This window comes from Rhinoderma darwinii, chromosome 3, assembly GCF_050947455.1.
Source record: "Rhinoderma darwinii isolate aRhiDar2 chromosome 3, aRhiDar2.hap1, whole genome shotgun sequence".
NCBI classification, from domain to species: Eukaryota; Metazoa; Chordata; class Amphibia; order Anura; family Rhinodermatidae; genus Rhinoderma; species Rhinoderma darwinii.
The window spans coordinates 246,199,802-246,208,143 of record NC_134689.1 but is presented as its reverse complement, the minus strand read 5'-3'; positions in this window follow the sequence as shown (position 1 = coordinate 246,208,143).

Here is an 8,342-nt window from a genome sequence, read left to right as displayed (position 1 = left end):
CTCCAGTGGCACAAGCTGGGCGCCACATATTGGCATATCTATTGAAAAACCATTTTCACTCTGCAACATCGAGTACACACCAATTTATGGCAATCACCTGTGGGGTTAATATGTTCACTACACCCCTAGGTGAATACCTTGAGGGGTGTAGTTTCCAAAATGGGGTCACTTCTGGGGGGTTTCCACTGTTTTGGTCCTACAGGGACTTTGCAAATGCGACATAGCGACGAGAAACCAATCCAGCAAAATCTGTACTCCAAAAGCCAAATGGCACTCCTTCCCTTCTGAGCCCTACTCTGTGCCCAAACAGCAGTTTATGACCACATATGTGGTATTGCCGTACACAGGAGAAGTTGCTTTACAAGTGTTGCGGTTCTTTTTTTCATTTATTTGTTGAGAATATGAAACATTTTCAGCTAAAACTATGTCTTATTGAAGAAAAAGGATTTTTTTTTATTTTCACTGCCCAATTCTAATAAAATCTATGAAACACCTGTGGGGTCAAAATGCTCACTACACCCCTAGATGACTTCGTCAAGGGGTGTAGTTTTGTGAATCGAGTCACTTTTGGGGAGTTTCCACTGTACTGGTACCTTAGAAGCTTTACAAAAGTGACATGGTGTCAAGAAACCAATCCAGCAAAATCTGTGCTCCAAAAGCCAAATGGCGCTGCTTCTCTTCTGATCCTTGCCGTATGCCCAAACAGCAGTTTATGACCACAAATGGGGTATTGCCGTACCCCAGAGAAGTTGCTTTACAAATGTTGGGGTTCTTTTATTCCTTTATTTGTTGAGAAAATGAAAAATTTTGAGCTAAAGCTACATCTTATTGGAAAAAAAGGATTTTTTTTATCTTCACTGCCCAATTCTAATAAAATCTATGAAACCCCTGTGGGTTTAAAATGCTCACTACACCCCTAGATGGATTCTTCAAGGGGTGCAGTTTCCTAAATGGAATCACTTTTTTGGTGTTTTCACTGTTTTGGTCCCTTAGGGGCTTTGCAAATGCGACGTGGTCTCCGCAAACCATTCCTGCTAAATTTGAGCTCCAAAAGCCAAATGGCGCTCTTTCCATTCTAAGCCCTGCCGTGTGTCCAAACAGCCGTTTATGACCACATGCAGGGTATTGTTTCACTCGGGAGAAATTGCTTTATAAAAGTAGTGGTGCATTTTCTCCTTTTAGTCCTTGTGGAAATTAGAAAAAATTAGCTAAACCTACATTTTCTTTGAAACAATGTAGATTTTCATTTTCACGGCCTACTTCCAATAATTTCTGCAAAAAACCTGCGGGGTCAAAATGCTCACTATACCCCTAGATAATTTCCTCAAGGGGCATAGTTTCCAAAATGGGGTCACTTTTGGGAGATTTCCACTGTTTTGGTGCCGCAAGAGCCTTTCAGACCCGACATGGAGCCTAAAATATTTTCTAATAAAAAGGAGGCCCCAAAATCCTCTAGGTGCTCCTTTGCTTATGAGGCCTGTGCTTCAGTCAATAAGTGCACCAGGGCCACATGTGGGGTATTTCTAAAAAGTCCAGAATCTGGGCAATAAATATTGAGTTGCGTTTCTCTGGTAAAACTTTCTGCGTTACAAAAAAAATTTATAAAAAATTAATTTCTGCAAAAAAAGAAAAATAAATGTGAAAATTTCACATCTACTTTGCCTTAATTCCTGTGAAACATCTAAAGGGTTAAAAAACTTTCTAAATGCTATTTTGAATACTTTGAGGGGTGAAGTTTTTAAAATGGGGTGACTTAGAGGGTTTCTAATATATAAGGCCCTAAAATCCACTTCACAACTGAACTGGCCCCTGTAAAAATAGCCTTTTGAAATTTTCTGGAAAATGTGAGAAATTGCTGCTAAAGTTCAAAGCCTTGTGATGTCATAGAAAAATAAAAGGATGTTCAAAAAATGATGCCAATCTAAAGTAGACATATGGGTGATGTTAATTAGCAACAATTTTGTGTGGTATTACTATCTGTCTTACAAGCAGATACATATAAATTTAGAAAATACTTAATGTATCGAGCAAATTTTGCCAGTAACATAAAATCCAATGTGTCACGAGAAAACAATCTCAGAATCGCTTGGATAGGTAAAAGCATTCCGAAGTTATTGCCACATAAAGTGAAACATGTCAGATTTGAAAAAATTGGCTGTGTCCTGAAGGTCAAAACAGGCTGTGTCTTGCAGGGGTTAAGGATTATACCACAGTAGACCTTTCTATATTCCACATCCACTTTTCTGGAGCCTGCTAATAGGTGTCAGCATAAAGGAATACATGCTAATACATGTCTGGTAATAAAACGTATTCTGATTGTATAGGGATTATGTAATAGGTTTCCCTATTTAAAACCCTAATAAATTAATACATGATAAATAAAGTTTGCTGCTCCCCTTTACCCTGGTTCCCAAGAGTTGTTTTCTAATAATCTATGGAAAGAATCTTTATTCAGATTCAAAGTAAGACATTTTAGATTTTCCTCTACCAAGGTTCACTGGGGTCACTGGATTTCCAGAGTAATCTTGGTGTTAGGGATTCCACATGCCTTCCTTTAGATTTACAACCTTCTTATAGTTTTAATGATTTGTACACAAGGCAGCCAATTCTGTGTAACCTTGTTTTCCTTTTTGAGCTTCCAGAGCTAATTAAACGAAGATAACTGACAGGGAGGGAATTGGATTCAGCCAAAATTAATTAGATCCATCTGTTCTAACAAGTTATTGTTGCATGGCTAATAAATGTTATCAGATTAAAAATTATTCTAAATGGTAAAATGCAACAATAACAGAGGTGATCCAAGTTGTTACAATTGTTTACAAATGGCTGCAAATGTTCTAAAATAAAAAACAATCAGTACTCACCTATATTTTTCCCCAGCAATCCAACGCTAACATTCTGGCGGTCGTCCTGGCGTTTGTCTACATGCGGGCACCATGTGACCGCTGCGGCCAGAACACCGGGAGGAGCACTGGAGTGTCAACGCAGGGGGAAAAAATAAAAAACTCACCAATTCCACAATGTTTTTTTTCTGTTGTTTACTGTGCAGTGAAAATAAAAGGCTATATTTATTCTACGGGTTTTTACGATTGCGGTGATAACAATTTTTTTTTTTTAAGTGAGCTACTTTTAAAAGAATAAAATATTTGGGGGCGGCGAGTGTCTTGCAAGCCAAACGTGGTGGATGCTCAGAAATCCTGCTCCAACACTGAAGATCTATAGTCTGTTTTTATCTGTTTTGTCTGTACATCAGGAGTTTTTCGCTCCAGTTAGGGACTCGCAAGTCTGGGGATCCTTGTCGTGGATTGCGAGCTTGCGTCCTTTTGGCCAAAATGATCACTAATACCCCAAGTATTTTTCATTATTACTTATATTCGCTTCTTTTGGACACAGCCAGGTCTTTGATGCTGGGAGAGCATGGTGTGTTGTTGTTTGGCCTAGCAAGCAGGGTAGCCCGCTCTATGAATTATCAAGGCGTCACAAATAGGCTTCTACCTGGCTAGTCACGTTGCGCCTCATGACTTACACACTATCCCTCCATGTTTCACACACTTGCATCCCATTATTCATTTATTTTTTAGGCACTTTACTCATTACTGCCCCCTATATTTCACTTACATTATTACACTTGCACATACACTATTCATTTATTATTTCTTACTACACATCCCATGCACCACATACCACTCCCCTCAAGACTAGTGGGAGTGGCTATTACTATTTAAAGCACCTGCTCACTCGCCTTCATCAGCGTTTCTGACCTGGCTGTGTCCATTTGTAAGTATGGCCTTTTTCGGTGTTTTTGCATAAATGTCCTTGTTTTTATCTGTTTTGTCTGTACATCAGGAGTTTTTCGCTCCAGTTAGGGACTCGCAAGTCTGGGGATCCTTGTCGTGGATTGCGAGCTTGCGTCCTTTTGGCCAAAATGATCACTAATACCCCAAGTATTTTTCATTATTACTTATATTCGCTTCTTTTGGACACAGCCAGGTCTTTGATGCTGGGAGAGCATGGTGTGTTGTTGTTTGGCCTAGCAAGCAGGGTAGCCCGCTCTATGAATTATCAAGGCGTCACAAATAGGCTTCTACCTGGCTAGTCACGTTGCGCCTCATGACTTACACACTATCCCTCCATGTTTCACACACTTGCATCCCATTATTCATTTATTTTTTAGGCACTTTACTCATTACTGCCCCCTATATTTCACTTACATTATTACACTTGCACATACACTATTCATTTATTATTTCTTACTACACATCCCATGCACCACATACCACTCCCCTCAAGACTAGTGGGAGTGGCTATTACTATTTAAAGCACCTGCTCACTCGCCTTCATCAGCGTTTCTGACCTGGCTGTGTCCATTTGTAAGTATGGCCTTTTTCGGTGTTTTTGCATATAGTCTGCAGGAATCCGGCAAATTGGTGGCCCGAAACATCTCATTATCTCCACCACAGGCCTCTTGAGCACATCTAGAGAATTTTGAAGGGTTTATTCTACCCTCTGTCCATAATTCCCGCTGATGCCTAACAATAGGTCTCTTGTCAACCCTATGCTACCTACTGGGCCCATCATCGCTGGCTCTGAAGGCTCCAACCATAATAACAGCCTACTGCTTGGCTAAAACACTAAGCCTAAGATCGTGGACGAATGGTCTCCTCTCTTTTCTCCAGGGCCATCCGACATCAGCCTGATTCACCTCACCGCAGTTGAATGGCACTGACTGCCAGACAAAGTTGATTCTGGTGAGTCGGCCCTGTCATTGAAATCCTCACTGCCCGGCGTTTAGCAGTCACCTCCCATATCAAGCTCCTAGCCGCTCTGTTTGCCGATGCACAGTTCTTTTGTCATAGTGAGAAGCAGGCACCCTCTGGCCATTCCCCGCAACGGGGCCCGGCTGTTATTTATGAGCCTCTTGCAAACTTTCCAGCCAAACCTGGTTCACATTTAGGGGAACAATGGGACAGTGACCTCAGAGGTGGTGTAGAACTCTCACAGACTTCAAAACTCCAACCAGCTCATTATAAGGACTACCTATTAACAAGGAACCTTGCCCTAACTTTTTCAGGGACTGTAAGGGTACAGTCTACATCCTGCTTCTAACTATTACAATTATTAAAGGGACAGTGCCCTCATATTTTCTGGACTACCTACACGCATCAATACCTCTTTGACTTCACTTCTTTAAAACCTGTCCAATACCTCTTTCAGTAGAGTTTTCATTGGACACGGTCCCAATTAGGGAGCAACACAGATTTTTAATTGAGACAGCAACAACAGCCTGCTCTAAAAGGACTACTACTCCAATTTTTTTGGACTGTTCTCTTGTGTGGTCTGTGCTTTTTATTCCTTTTATCCTCTACAATAATGGCACACGTGCTAAGTGGAGCCACAAAACGGGCCAAGATGCAAGGTTCCGACATTATGATACTTATCAGTGGCACACTGAAACTCAGTGCAGCGCTAGAGCCAGGCGAGGTGGGTAACATATGCACTATGACTGGCACCAGTGGAGTACGCACTATACTGATTTGGGGCCCATGGAGAGAGAATGGTCCGGCTCTGAACTTCTTTTTTTCCTGACATTGCATTTTCCTGCAGCTAGGGGGAGCATAAACATTTTTACAGTTTCAATTGAATTCAACTGAGCACCATTTATGAATCACCTGTTTGACTTTTCACAAAATATGAGTCAGCTGGAAAGGCTTCAGATCTGTGCGGAGCGCAACTTGTTTATGAAACAATTCCTCCTCTTTTTCTACTTACAAAAATATATACAGGCACACCGCTCGAATGGTGCATTAGTATTAACAGAGATCCCCCTATAAAGATCTGTTATAAAATGATGGTGAACATTAACTTAAAAAAAAATGAGTACATGATTTCTATGTATTCCCCTGGCTGGCACTAATGTATGGACACTGGCTGGTATTATATGTCTGGCACAATATTATTGGAAAATCTTTATCTGTATTTTTCTGTTTATATGTGAATAGAATAGTTTTGGATATGTGTCATGCCCATGGCCGCGGGCCGTCAGGCTCACTCACCTCCTGACGCCCGCAGCCATGGATCTGCGAGCGCTGGCCCCAGTCTCCTCCTCAGGAGACGCCAGCGCTCACTTCCGCTCACCTCGGCCGGGCTTCGTACTTTTATGTTTAATTAGCGCATAGCACCCTGGACTATAAGAAGGGACCAGCCCCTTCCTCCCACGCCTGAGCGTTGTTGTCGTACCCTAAGTTTGTCTAAGCAAATAGTCTCCTAGTGTTTCCCAGTTCCCAGTGTTCCCTGTTCCTGTATCCTGTTACCTGTATCCCGTGCTATCCTGGTCGAGTGTGTGCTGAGCTGAATTCCTGCTGTGCTGTATTCCACGCTTGTACTGCTTCACTACGCCTGACGTCTACCTGCTGCCTAGTCCCAGCCGAACCTGCCTTGCTACTATCCGAGCTGCCACAGGTACCCTATAAGAACTATAGACTGTAACCTGCTCCATGTTGACCAGCTGCCATATGGCCAAGGCGGTACGGCCCAGTGGGTCCACGAACCCAACGTGACAATGTGTGTCCTGGACATAGGATAGGACATAGTCTAAAAGTGTTGATTCCGCTACTCCCACCGCTTTCCACATTCCAATTCTAGTAATTAACATCAACAAATTTGGCATCACCTCTGACCATAAGAGATGTAAAAAAATCTTTATTCAGGCACACAAATAGCTTTGGGTGGATGTATCCCTGTGTAGTTTCAGCATGTGATTCAGATAGTTGAACAAGAAAGCATAGGCTGCTTTGCTGTAGGAGCCACAATGCATTTCTGAGTTTATTTTCTATCACCATATTGTAAATTCCAAGCGCAGTCTGAATGGAATAAAAAACAGAAAACCATCTGTGTATTTAACCCCTTAAATCACCGTGAAGTAACATTAAACCACTATGGCGCACAGTTACATCATGAAAAACTATTGATTGTCCCAAGATGAAAAAAATTCACCTATGTCCAAAAAATCCCAAATTACAGATCGAAGATTTGTGAAATCATTTAGATGGCAAAAAAATCATGTTTTTATTAACACAGCCCAAAAAATAGCATGTACGTTTCAACTCACAGATGATTGACAAGTCTCCTGCGTGAGTAGAAACATTGCTTGCGTTTTTTTGGGACTGTTAATAAACAGTTGATTTTTTTACCATATGGATGCTGTCACAGATCTTCTTGCATTGCACAGTTTAGTTATGGTGATCGTGTAAACAAAACATAAAAAATACAAATATATTATATCGCCACAATCATAACGACCCAAACAATAAAGTAAACATATTATGTAAACCGCAGAATGAACAATGTACAAAAACCCGCAAAAACCAACGGTGGAATTGCTTTTTTTTCATCCCTACTCCCAAAAAATGTAAATGAAAATTGATTAATAAGTCCCTTGTACGCCAAAATGGTAACAATTAAAAAAACGACATTTCGTCCCGCAAACAACACGTTTGGCTATGTCAGCAGAAAAATAAAAAAGTTATGACACTTGGAATGCGGTGATGCAAAAACAAGTTATTTGAACAACAAAGTTGTGGAAAAATGTTAAAACCTCAAAAAAACTATACATATTTAGTATCGCCTAATTGTATAGAATAAGGGTAACACATTATTTACACCGCATGGTGAACAGTGTACATTTAAAACGCAAAAAACTATTTTGAAATTGCTGCTTTTGTTTTCCCATTCCCCCCTAGAAGAGTTGATAAAAGTTAATCAATAAGTTCTATGTACCGCAAAATGGTGCCAATGAAAAATAATACTCATCCCACAAAAAAACAAGTCCTGGCTTTCTCGATGGAAAAAATAAAAAAGTTATGACTTTCTGAATGTTGTGACGCAGAAAACAAACAATTTCTGCAGCCCTTTAAGCCTTGACAAGAAAATATTTTACAACAGTGAACTGGGGGACAGAAAGTAATATTTTGCTATTTATTTTTTAGGTATGCGTGCTATATATGTTCTTAAAATGATGAGGCTGATGAATGAGGGGGAACAAATCCAAAGACTCATAATGATTCATAGGAAATAATAGTGGGACAGCACTGAAGAACAAAAATTGTACTTTAATCTGTTCATTGTAAAAAGGTTTTGTCAAACTTTTGCTTATTGTTTTATAGATGTTGCTAAATAGAGACATTTCATCTGCAGGCAATGTGTTCATGCACGTATGGACTGTATGATGAGACAATGCAATAACATACATTTAATACTTATAGAGTGACAAAGAATGCTCAGGTTTCATCATTTGCTATCAAGACTAGTGCATTATTTCTAGTCTTTGCTGCTGGCTTTTAAAG